General features: G+C 39.4%; 1 pseudogene; it reads left to right on the forward strand.

Annotated features, from left to right (window-relative positions):
* The window catches only part of LOC138851206 (UDP-glucosyltransferase 2-like), a 48352-nt pseudogene extending 37237 nt beyond the window's left edge, over positions 1-11115 (forward strand).
* Positions 11116-23313: the final 12198 nt, after the last annotated feature.

The following is a 23313-nucleotide window of genomic DNA, read 5'->3' on the forward strand; positions in this document are numbered from 1 at the left end:
AATACCATCATATGTTTTTTCTTCTGCACATTTTTCCTATTCATCTTTGTTTTTACACAATTTCTGAAATTATCATTACCCAGAGTTACTCCATGACAGTTACTATTAAGATTCTTAATATCAGAGCATAAGTCAATATATCCATACTCATTATTAATCATTTCTAGACCCATACCTCTAACTAATCCTAGTTTAAAGTCCCAACAACCCCCTCAACTGAGTTAGCAAGAAAACCCACACCTGCCCTGGATAAGTGAACCCCATCCCTGGCATACATGTCATTTCGGCCATAGAAGTTGTCCCAGTTGTCAATGAATGGTACTGCATTATCCTTACAGTGTTTATCCAGCCAACAATTAATACCAATTGCTCTGGACAACCATTCATTACCAACACCTCTTCTTGGCAAAATGCCACATATAACAGGGCGCCCCCCCTTCTTCCTAATCATGTCTATAGCTGTCCTGAACTTTCTAACTAAATCCTCACTTCTACGCTTGCCTACATCATTGCCTCCAGCACTGAGGCAAATAATAGGATTGATCCCATTACCGTTCATGATGTTGTCAAGCCGGCTAACAATGTCCTCCATCCCAGCCCCAGGAAAGCATACCCTTTGTCTCCTACTCCTGTCCTTCAAGCAGAATGCCCTATCCATGTATCTAACCTGGCTATCCCCAACAACAACAATATTCTTACCTTCCTTGTTGTCGTTCGTCGTGACGATCCCAGTAGTAGACTCACATTCGTCGGGTAGCACCGAGAATGCGTTGGAGGTTTCCACGGGAGTTTCCACAGCAGTCTCTTTCTTCTTCATCGTTTCTGGCTTTCCATTCGTCTTCTTGATCGTCAACTTCGTCGTCCCCTGCTGTCCAGCCACTGACCACGATCCCTTCTTGACCTGAGGACTCGAAACAGGAGGACTACTACGAATCCTCTTGTTTTCCTCGGTCAATCGCCGTATCTCCATCTTCGCTGCCCTCAATTCTTCCTTAAGTTGCTGGTAAAGTTGCTCGATGGAGGGCATCTTGGTTCAGTCCACGGGAGCAAACAAGACACGTCTTCACAGAGTTTTGTTTCTTAATATCTGATACAAGTTTCCTAACGTTTGCTACAAGTCTCCAAACATTCGTTTCCAGTTTCCTAACATTTATTACAAGTCTCCTTACATTTGCTACAAGTCTTCTTACATTTGCTACAACTATTACTATTACTACTCTTTCTACTCTGCTACCAAAAATTCCCCTTTACCCCTTACTCTTAAGAATGGTCGTTTCGCCTTCTCTACTTTTCTCGCCCCAGAGTGATTTGGCAATGGAATTACCAGGAAGGACGGAAATATGGACTGAGAAAATGATTAAAGAGAGACATTTTTCAGTGCAAGTTTTCAATTCTGACAACGTTTTAGTTGGTGTTGCTTTATCATAACATGATAAAACTCAGCATTGAACGAAACGTTGTGAGACCTGCTGCACATTCTGTTTTTTGTGCCTTTTAAAGAAAACAAAAGTGATTTTATACATGTTTAAGGCTAACAAAGGTCAGATTTTGTTGAATTTCTACAGTGTTCAAACCATCGATTACCCAGCTCGTCCTTATGTTCCTGCCGTGGTTCATTGTGGAGGCATACACCTGCGTCCAGCACAACCTCTCTCACAAGTAAGTTACCTCCTACACATTTCTAGTTTGTTTCCTTGGTTCTACAAGGCCAACTCCCATTTATTCTCAAAGCTTCCATTAGAAAACAACATAATAGTGTCTGGATCAATAACAGCTTAAAAAGCTGCTATTGATTAAGCTGAGGAATTACACAAGGATGTGTTCTTAAAACCCTGTTTCTGTTATCTATTAATGGCCAAGCCTCAGCACTTTCTTGGGAAATTTGGTTCTCTTTATATGTGGAAGATTTTGATTTTGTGTTTGCAGGCACGAACATTCATACAAAGCGCAACTGACTGTACGTCTAGCTGCGCTGCGTCACACGACTTTTAGTTCTCAGTATTCAAAACAAAGTCGATTGAAATCACTCGGTGCTGTGTAATTCTCAATTTAATATGATGTGATATATTCTACACACCAACGCTTTTATATGGGTCTGAAACATGGGTAGTGAATGTTGCAACAAGGAGAAGGCTGGAGGCAGTGTAGATGTCATGTCTGAGAGCAATGCGTAGTGTGAAAATAATTTAGAGAATTCGTAGTTTGGAAATTAGGAGGAGGTGAGAGATTACCGAAACTATTATCCAGAGGGCTGAGGAGGGGTTGTTGAGGTGGTTCAGACATGTAGAGAGGGGGGAAGGAAATAGAATGACTTCGAAAGTGTATAAATCTGTAGTGGAGGGAAGGCGGGGTAGGGGTCGGCCAAGGAAAAGCTGGAGGGAGGGGGTAAAGGATGTTTTGTGTGCGAGAGGGCTTGGACTTCCAGCAAGCGTGCGTGAGCGCGTTAGATATGAGCAAATGGAGACAAATAATTTTTAGGACTTAACGTGCTGTTTGAGTGTAAGCAAGGTAACATTTATGAAGGGATTCAGGGAAACCGGCAGGCCGGACTTTATTCCTGGAGATGGGAAGTACAGTGTCTCCACTCTGAAGGAGGGGTGTTAAATAACTGTAATGTATGCGCGCCTCTGACAAGACAGTGATGGAATGAATGATAATGAAAGCTTTTCTTTTTCGGGCCACCCTGTCTTGGTGGGAGACGGCCGATGTGTTAATAAAAAAATAATAAATAATTATTTTACATGAAGAATCTTTTCTTGAAGGAGCTTGAAGACTGGGTACAAGATGCTGGTGATGCTGGCTTCATCTTCAGTCTTGGCTCAGCTGTCACGCCCTCCAGTATGCCAGAGCAGTAAGAATTATCAATGTTTCTAATAAGATTATTGTATTAGAGGGCGCTAAACCCGTACGGGTCATACAATGCTTAAGGAATACGAACTTAAGCGGGGTTATATATGTTCCGAGTAAGGAAAGGGTACCTCCAGTTCCTTGAATCGAGATTCCTTCACTAGCTTCCAGGTACATCCTTGAAGGAAGAGGAATTAATCCCCTCTTCAGATTTTATTTAGAGTCTAGGCTTGGCACACAACCGAGAGCTACCGGGTTAAGTATCCAGGTCTGGGAAAAGTATGGGCAAGTTTCCTTACACTTTCTTGCCCCTGTTCACATTATAGTATAAATGGGCACTTGTGTTTCAGCGAAGAAAAAAATTCAGTGCAAAAAATATCATAGTCAGGAAATAATGGAAATGTAACCCACTTCTCCAAAAATTGTCTCACTTTCACATAAGGTTCGCAACCCATTTCTAACTTAGGTTGAGTTAGGTTAGGTTAGTTTACAAAGATAAAATATTGATATAAGACGATAAAATAGTCTGCCGCGCGAACACCTCGTGTAACTGTCATATTTCAACTGTTCAAGGCTCCGTTAACAAGGTATCCATATGACCGATTTTGCAAGTGACATGATGACTGAGGTTCAGAGGATGGACTTTTGTAATGACATTGTCTTCTTCAGTGTAGATAGGCAAGAAAACTCCAACATACTGAAGGTATTCAAAAGTTATATATAATATATTATTAATTTATTTATTATTATTATTATTATTATTATTATTATAGTGACAAAAAAAGAAACTTTTTCACCGTCATTCACTCCATCAGTGTCTTGTCAGAAGCACTCCGATACTACAGTTCAGATGCCTCTTAAAACTGCCCTATCTCCAGCCCTCCAGGGCTCAAGTCTGGCTAAAGAATTTGCCTGAATTACTTCATAAATGTTACATTGCTAACACTCCAACAGCATGTGAAGTCATAAAAAAACACTTATCTTCACTCACTCCTAACAAGTTCATACGCGCCTTTCGGATGTCTAAACCCCTCACACGTGTAAAACAAATCACCAAATTCAACAAGAGATGTGGTGAAGAAAATTTCGGGGAGAATTTCTTAACAGAGATTTGTGATCAAGTAATCTGATAATTTTCTTGGGGGAATCTTCCCCCTACATATATCACATACGGTTTGGCATGCGAAGAGAATGTCACATTCCTATATAGGCTGCCTCTCATCCAGTGAATCGGGTGCTAAGGGTTTAACGATCGATAGGATAGCCGTCATTAAACCAGTACATTTGTTCACTGACCAATCACAGGCAAGCCCACCAAAGCTGAAGGAACGTGGCTCACTTGCGGCAACCATTGGCAGACTTGCCTACCTGCTGGTTGAGTATGGTGCACTCTTTCTGGCTTCTGTGTTGCCATCTGTCACGGTGATGTACATTTATTATTCTGTCTGTACATATTGTACATACCTGTATATAGCGGGTGAAGGCAAATATACTGCTGAGTCGTGTTTGTTCCAATCTCATTATAACCAGGTCTTGCAGACCATTCATTGCCTTTATTCGTAATACATGGAATTTGGAAACTGTACTACTTAGTGAGAATCTCCATCCATGGAACTTGATTTTTGAAACTGTTGCAAATTTACCGATCGCTAATTCCTCACAGTATTGCACCTGAAAATTCTCTTTTATGCTTCTTAATTCTACAAGAGATAAAGCAGTGTATGTTTGTGTGTGTCTATATAACTACTCTACTCAATAAGGACAATAAATAGTTGATAATATATCTCGCTTAAAAGTACTTGACGTGTACACTGTGATCCATCAGCTGCCGCACCAACTTTATGATCTCAATATAACTGTTACTAATGAACATTTTTGTTTAGAAATACATTAATAAACTGTTAGAATTTAAAATAAATTAATGTAAAGATCTGTTATGAACAAGTGTAAAGTTCCTGTTCATTAAGTTTTTTTTTTTGCACTGCACTGAATTGCTAAAAAATATAATAATTAAAAAGTTATATGCACATGTTATGCCAATGATCTGTCGCCCAGTAAACTTTCCTTAAAATATGTACTGTAGGAGTTGCATGAAGGATTTTATCCACATAGGAAAATCTCTTCATATTTTTATGCGACATTTGATTTTATATATTTTAAATTTTTATTAAAGATATAACAAGTAGTTTAACTAATGCATCTTAACTTGTAATTTTATTACCAGGATATTTAAATAACTATAATCTGGATCACACTATGAATTCCACAGTTTGACGTGCATGTATTGTCACAACCAGAGGGAAGAGCTAATTACTGACAGGTATGGAGACAAAGACGTAGGTTGTAGAACAAACTTTAGTTAGGACAACTGAAGCATGTTCAGTGTTCAGCATTATCATAACTTTATAAAACACTACTCAGAGCGACATGTTATTATAAAGCTTGTTCTCCAACTTGTTTCTTTGTCTTTATATTTGACATTTTTTTTACGGTTCAGTAGATGAGAGCAGCCGTATAATTCAGCTAACACACTATACACACAGGTACCGCACAACCTTGGTTCAAGTGTTTGCTTCCCTCAAGCAGAGAGTCTTATGGAAGTGGGATCAGGACACCATGGATGACCTACCACCTAATGTCCGTCTTGGCAAGTAGCTCCCACAACAAGATATTCTTGGTATCGCTACCTACCTATCGCTAAAAAAAAAAAAAAACATAAATATTAAGACATCATTTCTAATTTATTTTGAAGTATTTTAAAATAGAAATATTTAATCCATGCTAAAAAAATATTTTATACCTTTTTTATCATTATTCAAGTAATGTGGAAAAAATAATGTTTAGTATTTGATAATAAGTTTTTTATTAATAATGAATTCTATTCGGATGTTGTAAGACTCTCATTAAAAATTGCTGCAGACCCTACAGGACTTTAACCAGGTTCATTAATTCACATTAAATATATTATAAATAAGACCAATAACGAAGACAAAAAATCCAGCATTTAAGAGTTTTTTCAGAAGTCACCTGTGACATACCAGCGACAGAATAGCAACTATGTACATAATTTATACGTGTTCCTTACAGAAACTACTGCAATATTTGGAACTTTCACTGTGTTTCCTAATAGATAAAATAATAAAAATGATAATAATAAAAAGGATTTTCAAAGAAGAAGAAGAAAGAGAAGGGGAAGAAGAGAAGGAAAAAAGGTAACTAGTTATTTAATACAGGTGACCTTCGCTTGCGTTTGTTCATCACACAGGGTGGGTTGCTGAGCACCTTGGAGTCCATGTACCACGGTGTGGCGGTGCTGGGAATGCCTGTGTTTGCTGACCAGTATTCCAACATGAACACTGCTCAGAGGGACGGCTGGGGCCGAGTTCTTCTCTGGGAACAACTTACTTTTGATAATCTCAAGAATGCGATCAGCATCATCATGAATGATAAGAGGTAATTGTGACCACAAGATTTTAGTTGTATCGTAAAGGTTGACTTTGTTTCAGTGCTTCAGTTTTTCCCACCAAGGTTGACGAAAAAGATAAAGATATTACCATCACTCATTCACAAGATCTCTCCAGACATACAAGGACATGACTATTTCAATATTTCTCCACAAGGCAACACATCGGTCGGGTCTAACAAGCGCTCGTTATATAATTAAAAGGGAAGTTATATCCCTGTAAGGGATTATGAAAGAATATGATAATGGATATAATGAAAGTGAATATTTTTCAAAACAATGACTTGCTTCCTTCCGGGCCGCGTTGACCCCCGATAATCCTCTCTAGGTATACTCTAGAGACCTTTGAGAATAAGATAAATTGATCCAAATCTCATGCTGTAAATTTATTGCAGTTTTTGAACTGTAGTGTAGGCACTCCTCTGGCAAGACATTGATGAAGTGAGTGATGATAAAATAGTTTTTTTCTTTTTCGAGTCACACTGCCTCGTTGAGAAACGTCCGAGGTGTTAATAATATAAAAAAACTTAACTTAATGCTGGAGATGATCCGCAGTATGAAAGGAAATAGATTATCTAAGGTGTCAAAACCCGAAAGGGAATAGCTAAGTGTAATTACTTTTGTTATAATGTTATATCATCTGGAAAATAGAGGTTCATTAGACTTGATCCAAAGAATGAGATGGTAGTTTTATTTATTTTTAATCAAGAGTGCTTCACCAGAATTAAGGCATCTCTATTTTCAAGAATAGAATAGGTTGGTAGACAGCAACCACCCAGGGAAGTACTACCGTCCTGCCAAATGACTGTGAAACAAAAACCTGTAACTGTTTTGCATGATGGTAGGATTGCTGGTTTCTTTTTCTGTCTCATAAACACGCTAGATAACAGGGATATCTTGCTTCTCCTACTTACACTTTGATCACACTTCACAGACACGCACATGCATATATATATATACATACATCTAGGTTTTTCTCCTTTTTCTAAATAGCTCTTATTCTTTTTTATTTCTTCTATTGTCCATGGGGAAGTGGAAAAGAATCTTTCCTCCGTAAGCCATGCGTGTCGTATGAGGCGACTAAAATGCCGGGAGCAATGGGCTAGTAACCCCTTCTCCTGTATACATTTACTAAAAAAGAGAAGAAGAAAAACTTTATAAAACTGGGATGCTTAAATGTGCGTGGATGTAGTGCGGATGACAAGAAACAGATGATTGCTGATGTTATGAATGAAAAAAAGTTGGATGTCCTGGCTCTAAGCGAAACAAAGCTGAAGGGGGTAGGAGAGTTTCAGTGGGGGGAAATAAATGGGATTAAATCTGGAGTATCTGAGAGAGTTAGAGCAAAGGAAGGGGTAGCAGTAATGTTAAATGATCAGTTATGGAAGGAGAAAAGAGAATATGAATGTGTAAATTCAAGAATTATGTGGATTAAAGTAAAGGTTGGATGCGAGAAGTGGGTCATAATAAGCGTGTATGCACCTGGAGAAGAGAGGAATGCAGAGGAGAGAGATTGATTTTGGGAGATGTTAAGTGAATGTATAGGAGCCTTTGAACCAAGTGAGAGAGTAATTGTGGTAGGGGACCTGAATGCTAAAGTAGGAGAAACTTTTAGAGAGGGTGTGGTAGGTAAGTTTGGGGTGCCAGGTGTAAATGATAATGGGAGCCCTTTGATTGAACTTTGTATAGAAAGGGGTTTGGTTATAGGTAATACATATTTTAAGAAAAAGAGGATAAATAAGTATACACGATATGATGTAGGGCGAAATGACAGTAGTTTGTTGGATTATGTATTGGTAGATAAAAGACTGTTGAGTAGACTTCAGGATGTACATGTTTATAGAGGGGCCACAGATATATCAGATCACTTTCTAGTTGTAGCTACACAGAGTAAAAGGTAGATGGGATACAAGGAGAATAGAAGCATCAGGGAAGAGAGAGGTGAAGGTTTATAAACTAAAAGAGGAGGCAGTTAGGGTAAGATATAAACAGCTATTGGAGGATAGATGGGCTAATGAGAGCATAGGCAATTGGGTCGAGGAGGTATGGGGTAGGTTTAAAAATGTAGTGTTAGTGTTCAGCAGAAGTTTGTGGTTACAGGAAAGTGGGTGCAGGAGGGAAGAGGAGCGATTGGTGGAATGATGATGTAAAAAGAGAGTAGTAAGGGAGAAAAAGTTAGCATATGAGAAGTTTTTACAAAGTAGAAGTGATGCAAGGAGGGAAGAGTATATGGAGAAAAAGAGAGAGGTTAAGAGAGTGGTGAAGCAATGTAAAAAGAGAGCAAATGAGAGAGTGGGTGAGATGTTATCAACAAATTTTGTTGAAAATAAGAAAAAGTTTTGGAGTGAGATTAACAAGTTAAGAAAGCCTAGAGAACAAATGGATTTGTCAGTTAAAAATAGGAGAGGAGAGTTATTAAATGGAGAGTTAGAGGTATTGGGAAGATGGAGGGAATATTTTGAGGAATTGTTAAATGTTGATGAAGATAGGGAAGCTGTGATTTCGTGTATAGGGCAAGGAGGAATAACATCTTGTAGGAGTGAGGAAGAGCCAGTTGTGAGTGTGGGGGAAGTTCGTGAGGCAGTAGGTAAAATGAAAGGGGGTAAGGCAGCCGGGATTGATGGGATAAAGATAGAAATGTTAAAAGCAGGTGGGGATATAGTTTTGGAGTGGTTGGTGCAATTATTTAATAAATGTATGGAAGAGGGTAAGGTACCTAGGGATTGGCAAAGAGCATGCATAGTTCCTTTGTATAAAGGCAAAGGGGATAAAAGAGAGTGCAAAAATTATAGGGGGATAAGTCTGTTGAGTGTACCTGGCAAAGTGTATGGTAGAGTTATAATTGAAAGAATTAAGAGTAAGACGGAGAATAGGATAGCAGATGAACAAGGAGGCTTTAGGAAAGGTAGGGGGTGTGTGGACCAGGTGTTTACAGTGAAACATATAAGTGAACAGTATTTAGATAAGGCTAAAGAGGTCTTTGTGGCATTTATGGATTTGGAAAAGGCGTATGACAGGGTGGATAGGGGGGCAATGTGGCAGATGTTGCAAGTGTATGGTGTAGGAGGTAGGTTACTGAAAGCAGTGAAGAGTTTTTACGAGGATAGTGAGGCTCAAGTTAGAGTATGTAGGAAAGAGGGAAATTTTTTCCCAGTAAAAGTAGGCCTTAGACAAGGATGTGTGATGTCACCGTGGTTGTTTAATATATTTATAGATGGGGTTGTAAGAGAAGTAAATGCGAGGGTCTTGGCAAGAGGCGTGGAGTTAAAAGATAAAGAATCACACACAAAGTGGGAGTTGTCACAGCTGCTCTTTGCTGATGACACTGTGCTCTTGGGAGATTCTGAAGAGAAGCTGCAGAGATTGGTGGATGAATTTGGTAGGGTGTGCAAAAGAAGAAAATTAAAGGTGAATACAGGAAAGAGTAAGGTTATGAGGATAACAAAAAGATTAGGTGATGAAAGATTGAATATCAGATTGGAGGGAGAGAGTATGGAGGAGGTGAACGTATTCAGATATTTGGGAGTGGACGTGTCAGCGGATGGGTCTATGAAAGATGAGGTGAATCATAGAATTGATGAGGGAAAAAGAGTGAGTGGTGCACTTAGGAGTCTGTGGAGACAAAGAACTTTGTCCTTGGAGGCAAAGAGGGGAATGTATGAGAGTATAGTTTTACCAACGCTCTTATATGGGTGTGAAGCGTGGGTGATGAATGTTGCAGCGAGAAGGCTGGAGGCAGTGGAGATGTCATGTCTGAGGGCAATGTGTGGTGTGAATATAATGCAGAGAATTCGTAGTTTGGAAGTTAGGAGGAGGTGCGGGATTACCAAAACTGTTGTCCAGAGGGCTGAGGAAGGGTTGTTGAGGTGGTTCGGACATGTAGAGAGAATGGAGCGAAACAGAATGACTTCAAGAGTGTATCAGTCTGTAGTGGAAGGAAGGCGGGGTAGGGGTCGGCCTAGAAAGGGTTGGAGGGAGGGGGTAAAGGAGGTTTTGTGTGCGAGGGGCTTGGACTTCCAGCAGGCATGCGTGAGCGTGTTTGATAGGAGTGGATGGAGACAAATGGTTTTTAATACTTGACGTGCTGTTGGAGTGTGAGCAAAGTAACATTTATGAAGGGATTCAGGGAAACCGGCAGGCCGGACTTGAGTCCTGGAGATGGGAAGTACAGTGCCTGCACTCTGAAGGAGGGGTGTTAATGTTGCAGTTTAAAAACTGTAGTGTAAAGCACCCTTCTGGCAAGACAGTGATGGAGTGAATGATGGTGAAAGTTTTTCTTTTTCGGGCCACCCTGCCTTGGTGGGAATCGGCCAGTGTGATAATAAATAAATACTTTAATAAATGTTTCTTTAATGACGTGGGTAATGATGCTATTTGTAAATCAAATAAATAATACAAATAATTTCTTGGTGTGTGTGACGAGGCAGCATGAGAGCTGAAGTAGCAAGAAGGTCCAAAGTTATGAAGGATCGTCCGCAAGAACCAGCAGATGTGGCCGTCTACTGGACCAAGTATGTTATACGGCACAAGGGAGCCCCACATCTCCGCTGTCCTGCGTCCACCATGAGTTGGTCAGTACCGCTCAGCAATGATGAAATATAATAGTTAATGTGCAGAGCAACCACTGTGAAAAGAATGCTGAATTCCCAAGCGATTTCGTGATTTCTCACAATACCATAATTCTTTGATGTAAGAAATCACGAAATCGGTTGGAAATTCTCTATTCTTTCCACATAATATGCAGAACAATCAATGTGGAAGATAACGTTTTGGCACCGAAGTGGCTAGTTTATTGTGCAACTGATATCCATCCTGTGGACGGTGGCACAAGAGCATATGGATACACTATAAACTAGCCACTTGGGTGGCAAAAAAACATCTCTTTTATAGTGGTTGTTCTGTAGATTATATCTGTTTACTTATTGCATAATAGTTAATATAAACAATAATAGTAATAATAATACACTAATGAGAATAAAAATAATAATAAAAACGACGACGACGACAACAACAACAGCAACATTTTAAATTTGATAGACAGGTATATTGAGAAATACAATGAAAAGTGAACACTTCACAGTTGCACAACAAATCAGAAATGTAAGGTTTCTGAACGTTTTATTCAGTCCTGAAATTTATAATGCTCCAGAAAGCATTAAAATATCGAATACTCATAATTGGAATTTGTGTGACTGATATGGAGAAATATGTAATTTACTCTGAGGAACTTCTAATGTTTCTTCCATTCACGTTCGCTTTTTCTTCACCTTTTATTTAACAGTTATGTCTGAGAGTTGAAAGTTTTTTCTGCTCAATTATTTGTCTAATATCATTGAATACATATGAAGTGTGTGTGTGTGTGTGTGTGTGTGTGTATGTATTGCAAATTAAGGACTTTTCCCATGCCCAGGGGCACCAGATTCGTTTTCAAAGTTATTTCATCAAATCCTGCCACATGCAGTGAACAACAAAAGAGATATGAAATGCTTAACATTTCGCAGACCTGGTGCTCCAGGGTATGTAGAAACATAGTCTAGCTTCGGCTAGGCGCCCATACTTATTACCTGGGATCTGGCGTCGTATATATATATATATATATATATATATATATATATATATATATATATATATATATATATATATATATATATATATATATATATATATATATATATAATATGCAATAAGATCACAGTAAACAGGTGATTTCAAAATATGCAAAACAACCACTCTGAAAGAAGTGGTTGTTGATATTTTGTGTCTTATGCCCAAAAATGTAGATATACACCATTTTCTTGGAAAATTAAATAGCTTAGCCCATTCTATAAACTTTACTGTTGAGTTTGAATAAAATAACTCATTGCCTTTTCTAGATGTTTTAATTATTAAGGGTAATAATGAATTCAAATTTAAAATTTACAGAAAACCTACAAATAACTGTTCCTATGTCCACTATTATTCCTCGCATCAAGATAGTCAAACTGTCTGTTTTCTCATCAATGTTTTTGAGAGCTTTACGAATTTGTAGTCCTGAGTTCATAGATGAGGAAATATCCAAAATTTATGAAATAGGTAATGATTTAAAATACCCAAGAAATGTAATTGATAAATCTTTTAAAGTTGCTAGGAACACTTTTTATAATCCAAAAAAGGGCAACCAGCCTTATTCAACTAAAAATATGTTCGTTCTCCCTTACCATGAAAACTTGGTTGATATGCCTTCTCTTCTTAAGACTTTTAATATTAAAGTTGTATTCAAAAATCTTGATACAGTAAAAAAAACTTTTGATTAAGAATTCCCCCCAAAATGCTGATGGATGTCTATAAGATTCCTTGTAAAATTTGCGATAAAGTTTATTACGGTCAAACTGGTAAAAATCTCGAACTAAGATTAAAACAACATAAATATAGCATTAAAACTGGACAAGATTCCAATGCTCTATTTATTCATGTAAGAGATTTTAACCATCCAATTGATTTTCAAAAAGTTGAGAAAGTAGTATCAAGCAAGTCCATGGTCGACAGGAATATAATTGAATCTTGTTTCATAAAAAGCAGTTTTGACAATAATATGAATATTTCCTTTGGTTTATATAAATTAGATCCATTTATAATTAATAGAATTTGGGTAGAATTTAATAATACACTGGACAAATAAATAGCTTGGGGGTGAGTTTTGCAAAGGACCTGTCCAAGTTGGCTCGCCGCGCGTCACGTGTTTAACCGTTGTGGGATATGATAGTGAGGTGCTGGCCGACCCCTTATATAGCTTCCTTGGATGCTTCACTTTCATACCACCTCTGGTGTAAATAGTGGGACCCATAGCCTCAGAAAAGTAGATGGAAAGGCTTCAAGGGAGAATATTTGGTTTTCTGCCTGAAGCCGTTTGAATATTCTACTTCCCCTACCACCCCATTTTTTCATTCTTTTTTACAAATAGGTACATTTATTACATATGGTATAAAAAGGTTTAAGAGATGCATTGTTGATATACAATGGCATATACAGTACATGGATGTGAGAGATAAATGTCTAGTACATATTGTTACATGTTTGTCAATGATTATAATACGAAAATCTCATTAAGCTCTTCAGAACTGGGGCGCGTGCCCAAAATACAGCAGGCACTTAGATGCACTCTTTCCCCATGAGCCAAGGATCTCTGAGTCTATGGGAACAATCATATAATGATCGGCAAATTCTCCATATTTTCTAGACTTTTGGGACTCCCTGAAGCTGGCAGCTACCCCTCCTTCCTCCCTGGTGTATTGGAGATAGGTATCAGCCAAGGTAGATGCACATGCATAGTTCCACACCACTTGCTTACCGAGTGTCCAGGCTTGAAGTGTGATACCATCTGGACGCTTCTGGCTGCCATCAGATCTGTACAGTTGGGGTGGCTCCCTTACTGCTGGGCATCCAGCTGTTGTGAGGCTCCTCTTGATGTTATTAACCTCCTCATGTCTTGCAGTCTTTCCCTCGGATTTACGGCACACAAGACAATGGTACCCGAATCGGTCTGCTGTTTCACTGCCACAAATACACCCGTGTTCGGCGAGAATAGGGGCGGCAAGTCGAAGGGCAACACCAATGCGGAAGGTCTGTGGGTTGAGCCGTGTGCCAAGGCTGGAGTTGGAAACAGCCAACAAAAAGTCCCCTACATGAGGAGCTCTCACCGCCAGGAGGCGGGCTCTATCCTTCCCTGACACACTCTGAAGCATTGTTGAGGCTGTTTTCTCCACTATCGGGCCATCCCAGTGCGACTGTTTGTAGTTGTTGGGGGGAGCAGGTCTGGTTTCAGAGCCCGTTAGATTATCCCAGATCATGGCTCCGTCAATGAACTTTTGGTCCTGGAGTCCAGTCTTGTCCATAAGATGTTCAAGGAGAATTGCTGCTATAAGCCCTCTGGATACAATGCATGAGGACAGAAAAGCAGGTAGTGCAATCTGTAATGACTTGCGGACACCAATGCCTCCTAGTCTGACTGGAAGTGTAGCTTGGTTCCACTGCCCATCTTTTAGAGTAAGGTTAAGTACTTTCGTAAAAATCTGCCACAGGATACTGTCATATTCGTGCAGTATAGAGTTATCATATGAAGATGCACATCTTAGGAAATATGTCAACCTGGACAGACTCAAGCACTTTGTGAGAAGGTACAAGGCATCGAGGGTGTCAAGATTGCCTATTCGTTGTTCCATTTTCCACAGTTCTTCTAATTTCTTCCTGAGGATTGTGTCAATGGCATCGCTTCCCAGAGGTGCTCCAAGCAAGACACTATTTGTAGGGGCAATGATTGATGCTCCTGGTAGTTTGGATCTCACTGCATTTTATCACTTGTTGACTGAAATGATTTCACATTTGGATGGATTCAGGATGAGACCTGTCACCGTGTCATCACTTATGTAAGATCACCTAAGAGAGACTCCTTTGTACCTGCTATTGTGCCATCATCCAGGAACCAGATGTTTAGCTCACTGGTCAGTCTGACTGTGATTTCCCTAACTGTTATACTGAAGAGAAATGGTGCAAGAGGATCCCCTTGCTGGACACCCTCTGATGATGTGATTTCATGCTCTCCAAACAGGAGCATTGATTCATTGCTGTATCCAGCTGAAACAAATGGGAAGAGACCAGGGAAATATTGTTGTACCGCTGCTAATACCACATCTCTTTTCAGGAGATTAAATGCATTCTTGAAGTCTAATTTTACCACTGCATTGTCCTCAGGCAGGTTGTTGATATACACCCTTGTTGCATGAACCACTGCTTCACTTCCTTGAGAGACCCCAAAACCAAGCTGGTTTGGTTGAAGCATCATGGCTACCTCTGCGCGAATGCTTCAGACAGCAGCTTTGGAAACGAGGCGGCGAAAAGTGTTGCCTACCACAATAGGCCTAATTCCTCCATCCTTCTTTTTAAGTGAACAAAGTGTTGCACCAAAAAAAAAATGTTTAATTTCGTCAGGAATAAGACCAGCCAAGGAATTGTTGAGGAATGTTGTGATCTCTGAAAGCAGTGTCTCTGCAATGCCCCCAATAACTGGATTAACCATTTCCTTTAAATGCTGTGGCCTTATCCCAGTGTAACCCCCAGCAGAGCCAGATGGGAACGACATTATTGCTTTGTAAAAGTCTGAGTCTTCCACGATCAATGGTTCCACAGTGGGGACAGAGGTGTTGGAACTGTTGGTGTCCCTGGTTTCCCTGGCAGGGTGCTTTCCTCTAAGTGCTTCCGCCGTGTCAGCATCCCTGGGGGCAACTGTTTCTTCACTGGTAATGATTCTGATTGCCCCCACTGTGTTGCCCTCTTTAATTTTCTTGTTCACCTGCACTCTGACTTTTTCACTGTCAGTGGAGTGAGTGGGGGTTCTGCCTCTCCCGTTTTTGTATTGAAGGGGAAGGCAAATGTGGTTATCAGTTCTAGGAAAGTCTCTTAAAGATTTAATGATCATTGAGGGTAGCCTCAATGATCATTAAAGGTTGATAGGTAGGCTCCAGGATGTACATGTTTATCGAGGGGAAACTGATATATGTGATCATTATTTAGTTGTAGCTACAGTTAGAGTAAGAGGTAGATGGAATAAGAGAAAAATGGCAACAACAAGTAAGAGTGAGGTGAAAGTGTATAAACTAAGGGAGGAGGAAGTTCGGGTGAGATATAAGCAACTATTGGCAGAAAGGTGGGCTGGTGCAAGTATGAGTAGTTGGGGGAAGGGGGGTTGAAGAGGGTTGGAATAGTTTTAAAAATGCAGTATGAGAATGTGGGGCAGAAGTTTGTGGTTATAGGAGGGTGGGTGCAAGAGGAAAGAGGAGTGATTGGTGGAATGATGAAGTAAAGCGTGTGATAAAAGAGAAAAAGATAGCTTATGAGAGGTTTTTACAAAGCAGAAGTGTTATAAGAAGAGTAGAGTATATGGAGAGTAAAAGAAAGGTGAAGAGAGTGGTGAGAGTGCGCAAAAGGAGAGCAGATGATAGAGTGGGAGAGGCACTGTCAAGAAATTTTAATGAAAATAAGAAAAAAATTTGGAGTGAGTTAAACAAGATTTGTCAGTTAAAAATAGAGTAGGGGAATTAGTAGATGGGGAGATGGAGGTATTGGGTAGATGGCGAGAACATTTTGAAGAACTTTTAAATGTCGACGAAGAAAGGGAGGCGGTAATTTCATGAATTGGCCAGGGAAATAATCTCCCTCTCGCTTACATGCTCTAACCAGAGCCTCACTATCCTCGTGAAAACTTTTCACTGCTTTCAATAACCTACCTTCTATTCCATACGTTTGCAACATCTGCCACATTGTCTCCTTATCCACCTTATAATACGCTTTTTCCAGATCCCTAAATGCCACAAATTTCTCTTTACCCTTATCTAAATGCTGCTCACATTTATGTTTCACTGCAAGCACTTGGTCCACACACGCTCTACCCTTTCTAAAGCATCCTTGTTCATCTGATATCCTGCTCTCCGCCTTACTGTCATACACTTTACAAGGTGTACTCAACAGACTTATTCCCCTATAATTTTTACTCTCTCTTTGTCCCCTTTGCCTTTATGCAAAGGAACTATGCATGCTCTCAGCCAATCCCTAGGTACCTTACCCTAACCCCTGCAAAACTATATACCAACCTGCCTTTAACATTTCTATCTTTATCCCATCAATCCCAGCTGCTTTACCCCCTTTCATTCTACTGACTGCCTCACGCACCTCCCCCACACTCACAACTGGTTCTTCCTCTCTCCTATAAGATGTTATTCCTCCTTGCCTGAAATCTCAGCTTTCCTATCTTCATCAACATTTAACAATTCCTCAAAATATTCCCTCCATCTTCCCGATACCTCTAACTCTCCATTTAATAACTCTCCTCTCCTATTTTTTAACTAACAATCCATTACTTCCCTAGGCTTTCAACTTATTAATCTCATTTCAAATTTTTTCTAATATTCAACCAAATATGTTGATAACACCTCACCCACCCTCTCACTTGCTCTCTTTGTACATTGTTTCACCACTTTATTAACCTCTCTTTTTCTCTCCATAGACTCCTCCCTCCTTGCATCACTTCTACTTTGTAAAAACCACTCATATACTAACTTTTTCTCTCTTACTACTCTCTTTACATCATCATTCCACCAATCGCTCTTCTTCCCTCATGCACAAACTTTTCTGTAACCACAAACTTCTGCTGAACACTCTAACACTATATTCCTAAACTTATCCCATACATCTTCAACCCCATTATTGCCTATACTCTCACTAGCTCATCTGTTCTCCAACAGTTATTTTTATCTTACCCTAACTGCCTCCTCCTTTAGTTTATAAATCTTCACTTCTCTCTTACGTGTTTCCATTCTCTTTGTATCCCATCTACCTTTTACTCTCACTGTAGCTACGAAAGGTTATCCATGGAGGCAAAGAAGGGACTGTGCGAGAGTATAGTGGAACTAACACTTTAATATGGGTGTGAAGCAAGGGCTGCAAAGGCTGCAGCAAGGATGAGGCTATAGGGAGTAGATATTAGGAGTAGGTGAGGAGTTACTAAAAGTGTTAGTCAGAGGACTGACGAAGTATTGTTGAGATGGTTTGGTCATTTAGAGAGGCCATCTACCCAATACCTCCATCTCCCCATCTACTAATTCCCCTACTCTATTAATCTGTAGGGGAAGGAAGGTGGGATAGGGGTCATCCTAGGAAAGGTTGGAGGGAAGGGGTAAATGAGGTTTTATGGGCGAGGGATTTGCACTTCCAACAAGCGTGCGTGAGCGTGTTAGATAGGAGTGAATGGAGACGAATGGTTTTGGGACCTAACGGGCTGTTGGAGTATGAACAAGGTAACATTTTGTGATGGGATTCATGGAAACCGGTTAGCCCGACTTGAGTCCTTAGGGTGGGAAGTACAATGCTTACACTTTAAAGAATGGGTTAGAGATATTGACTGCTTAGAGGAACATCTAAACTTTCATAACTGAGCGCCTCTGCAAAGACAGTGATTATGTATGAACTATGATGAAAGTTTTTCTTTTATTTTCGGGTTTTTCTCACTATTTGGGTCACCCTGCCTTGGTGGTATACGGCCGATGTTCTTGTATATATATATATATACATATATATATATATATATATATATATATATATATATATATATATATATATATATATATATACATATATATAAACACTGATCTCTGGCTGAAGGAGACTCGAACCTACGAATCTTGGAACAAGATACACAGTGCTATACCATCCTCACCACACTGGATCAATACTTTGGCGTCCAGCTTGCGCTAGACGTTGATCCTTGTTCCAAGGTTCATAGGTTCGAGTCTCCTTCAGCCAGAGATCAGTGTTTGTGTATATTTCGCCTGCTCTTGCGAATTCCTTGCATTGTTAAAATCTCTAGTAAGGCTGATGCATGCAGGGGATGAGACGAAAAGCTGTAAGCCTTCTCCCTGAAAGCTGGCTGCCTTGGATCAGCGTCTAGCGCAAGCTGGACGCCAAGTATGGTGAGAATGGTGAGAATGATATAACACTGCGTACCTTGTTCCAAGGTTCGTAGGTTCGAGTTTCCTTCAGCCAGAGATCAGTCTTCATGTATATTTCGCCTGCTCTTGTGAATTCCTTGTATATATATATATATATATATATATATATATATATATATATATATATATATATATATATATATATCGCAGTGGTTGTTTTGCATATTGTGATATCTGTTTACTGTGATCTTGTGTGTGTGTATATATATATATATATATATATATATATATATATATATATATATATATATATATATATATATATATATATATCAATAGCAACGCTGCACTAGCCAAGGACTCGTACCCATGCTGCTTTGGCCTGCCTCATGGTGGGCGAAAACACATGACGCCCTTATCCACTGAACCATTCGATCCTTAAGAGTAGGGCATCCAGCGGAACTGTTGTACTTCCTACCCAAGGACACACGATGGTGTGGATGACTCTAGGCTAATTTCATTCTAGTCCCTGTTTGGTGTACTGGTTCAACGAGCAGTATTTTATATTGTGACCACGAACGAGTGGTATTGATCAATAACAACTCTAATTTCAGAGTCATGTTTAGCCTCTTTATTCCCCTTTTTTACTTCTCTTTTAAGCTGAACATATTGGTTAGTAAGGTTAACCTCTCCTCTTCTGATGCGCCTATAAATTCCCCTTCTCTTCCCTAATAGATGCTTCAGCCTCCTGTTAACCCATTTGGGATAGTTATTATTACACCTAATTTCTCTTTGGAGAATGTACATACTCTTAGCATTGTGCACATTATTAAGAAAAAAATAATAAATGGAGATCCCTTCGTAATCATAAGTATGATCATCGTCAATAAAATCACTAGCTAGATAACCCCAATCGAGATTAGACAGGTGTTCCCTAAGTCCATTGTAATCGGCAGAACTAAATCAGGTATTTTTATCGTATTATCATTATTCTTGTATTTCCAGTTAATGCTAAAAGTGATGGATTTGTGATCACTTGCGCCAAGCTCTTCAGTGATCTCCAGATCATTTACGAGTGTTTCCTTATTTGACAAGACTAGGTCTATCAAATTATTACCCCTGGTAGGCTCTGTTACACAATGCTTCAGAAAACAGTCCTGAACAGTTTCCATAATGTTACTGGAGTCCAGATTACCGGTCAAAGAAGTCCAGTCAATTTGACTAAACTTAAAATCCCCTGCTATCACTATGTTATTGTGTCTAGAAGCCCTAACAATTTGGTCCCAAAGAAGTCTCCCTCTATCGTGATCCAAGCCTGGAGGTCGGTATATGACACCTAGAATTAGTTTTTATTGACCTACAAACTCTACCCAAACAGATTCAGTTACTATTCCATCTATTTTTATGCCTGTTTTTATGCAACAATTAATATTTTCTCGAATATATAATGCAACTCCTCCTCCCTTCCCATTACATCTATCCACATGGAACAACTTAAACATTTGAATATTACACTCAGCAATCATATCCCGACTCTTTAAATCATACCAGGTTTTAGTTAATGCAATGACATCAAAGCTCCCAGCACATGCTACCATACACAGTTCATTAATCTTATTTCTTGCACTTCGACTGTTAGCATAAAATACCATCATATGTTTTTTCTTCTGCACATTTTTCCAATTCAACTTTGTTTTTACACAATTTCTGAAATGATCATTACCCAGAGTTACTCCATGACAGTTACTATTAAGATTCTTAATATCAGAGCATAAGTCAATATATCCATACTCATTATTTGTCATTTCTAAACCCATACCTCTATCTAATCCTAGTTTAAATTAACAACCCCCTCACCTGAGCTAGCAAGAAAACCCACACCTGCCCTGGATAAGTGAACCCCATCTCTGGCATACATGTCATTTCGGTCATAGAAGTGGTCCCAGTTGTCATGGTACTGCAGTTGAATGGTATTGCATTATCCTTACAGTGTTCATCTAGCCAACAATTAATACAAGTTGCTCTGGACAACCATTCATTTCCAACACCCCTTCTTGGCAAAATGCCACATATAACAGGGCGCCCCCCACTTCTTCCTAATTATGTCTATTGCTGTCCTGAACCTTCTAACTAAATCCTCACTTCTACGCTTGCCTACATCATTGCCTCCAGCACTGAGGCAGATAATAGGATTGATCCTATTACCATTCATGATGTTGTCAAGCCGGCTAACAATATCCTCCATCCCAGCCCCTTCAAGCAGAAGGCCCTATCCATGTACCTAACCTGGCTATCCCCAACAACAATATTCTTACATTCCTTGGTATCGTTCGTCGTGACGTTCTCAGTAGTCGACTCACATTCGTCGGATCGAATTAGATGTTTCCACAACAGTTTCCACAACAGTCTCATTCTTCTTCATCGTTTCTACCTTTCCATTCGTCTTGATCGTCAGCTTCGTTCCATGCTGTCCAGCCACTGTCCAGGTTCTCTTCTTGACCTGAGGGCTCAAAACAGGAGGACTACTACGAATCCTCTTGTTTTCTTCAGTCAATCGCCGTATCTCCATCTTCTCTACCCTCAATTCTTCCTTAAGCTGCTGGTAAAGTTGTTCGATGGAGGGAATCTTGGTTCAGCCCAAGGAGAATGCACTAAAGTCCTCAATGAGCTAAGTATACGTCACCACTCAATGTTATTATGTACCCACGACACCAATCATACCCATCCCCTCCCACTCATATATCTGTCCAATCTCTTTTTAAAGCTACCTAAGGTTCTATCGAAGCTAAAACCTAACCTTGGATAGTTTCAAATTTAGGTTGGATAAATACATGAGTGGGACTAGCACGTGATTAAATAGGATTATTAAACCATTTATCACAGGATTATTAAAGCTTATTGCTTGGGGAGCGTTTATTCTGTTAGTGGGCTGGATTTGTGAAGGACTTGCCAAGTATGGGCCAACAGACCTGCTGCAGTGTTCCTCCTTTTTTATGTTATGTTGATGAGTGGAACAATCTGCCTAGTATGGTTACTGAGACTAACACCTTGGGTAGTTTCAAATTTGTGTTGGATAAATACACGAGTGAGAGAGGTTGGGCGTGAGTGGGACCTGCACATGAGTAAATAGAATTATGAAAGCTTATTGCTTGGGTAGCATTGCAAATTGTTAGTGGGATGGATTGTGATTATTTATTATTAAAGATTCGCCGGTATTCTCCCGGCCCGGGCCTTTTCCAAGTGTTGGCCCGGCCTTGGCTCCCTGTCTTGGGAGTGTCTGAGACCTAAGTCTCCCATGGGAGGAGGCACAAGTACCTCATCTTTGGGACCAACTGTCCCCTAGCCTAGCCACAAGCTAGGCCTCTCTCGTCTGCCATCCCTGCCCCATGGGGGCGAATGGGAATGGCAGTCTTGCCAGCTGCAAGGTCTGGCTCAGGCACCTACCCTGCCCTAGAAGGAATGGGCATGGTGTCGATCGACGGATTGTCAGGGACCTGCCTAGCATGGGCCAAAAGGCCTGCTGCAGTGTATTATTATTATTAGTACGTATGTAATAATAATACCTGTTATATTATTATTATTATTATTAATTTAGAGAAGTGGAGCACAGATCCAATTCCCTTGATCAAGAGCCCCTCACCAACGAACCTCCCTTGAGGGGGAAGTTCGCATCCTGAAATTTCGTTCGTATCCAGAAGCAAAAAAACGATCAAGTGACTGTTCGTATCCTGAAAAATTCGTATGGGGGGCATTATATATATATATATATATATATATATATATATATATATATATATATATATATATATATATATATATATATATATATATATATATATATATATATATATATATGTCGTGCCGAATAGGTAAAACTCGTCAATTAGCAAGAATTCATTTAAAATTAAGTCCTTTTTAAAATTTTCTCTTATACGTTTAAAGATATATTTTTTTCACTAATGTTGATGTAAAAAATTTTTGTTTTTCACCAAAAGAAACTTAGGAAACTTACCTAACCTTATTATAACAAGAACAATTTATTTTAGCCTAACCCAACTAAATATATTTTAGATTTATTTACAATAATTTAATACTAAACAAACACAGTGAAATATACTTTTTATTCGTTAGGTTCAGAAGGATTTTGGCGAAATTATTGCATACACAAATTTTCACTTGTCCTGTATGGCAAGATGAGCTTTGCTATTTAAGCCAAGATGGCAAGTTCTGCCTATTCGGCACGACATATATATTATATATATATATATATATATATATATATATATATATATATATATATATATATATATATATATATATTTATTTATTTTTTTTTATTATCACACTGGCCGATTCCCACCAAGGCAGGGTGGCCCGAAAAAGAAAAACTTTCACCATCATTCACTCCATCACTGTCTTGCCAGAAGGGTGCTTTACACTACAGTTTTTAAACTGCAACATTAACACCCCTCCTTCAGAGTGCAGGCACTGTACTTCCCATCTCCAGGACTCAAGTCCGGCCTGCCG

Source organism: Cherax quadricarinatus, unplaced genomic scaffold, assembly GCF_038502225.1.
Source record: "Cherax quadricarinatus isolate ZL_2023a unplaced genomic scaffold, ASM3850222v1 Contig100, whole genome shotgun sequence".
Taxonomy (NCBI): domain Eukaryota; kingdom Metazoa; phylum Arthropoda; class Malacostraca; order Decapoda; family Parastacidae; genus Cherax; species Cherax quadricarinatus.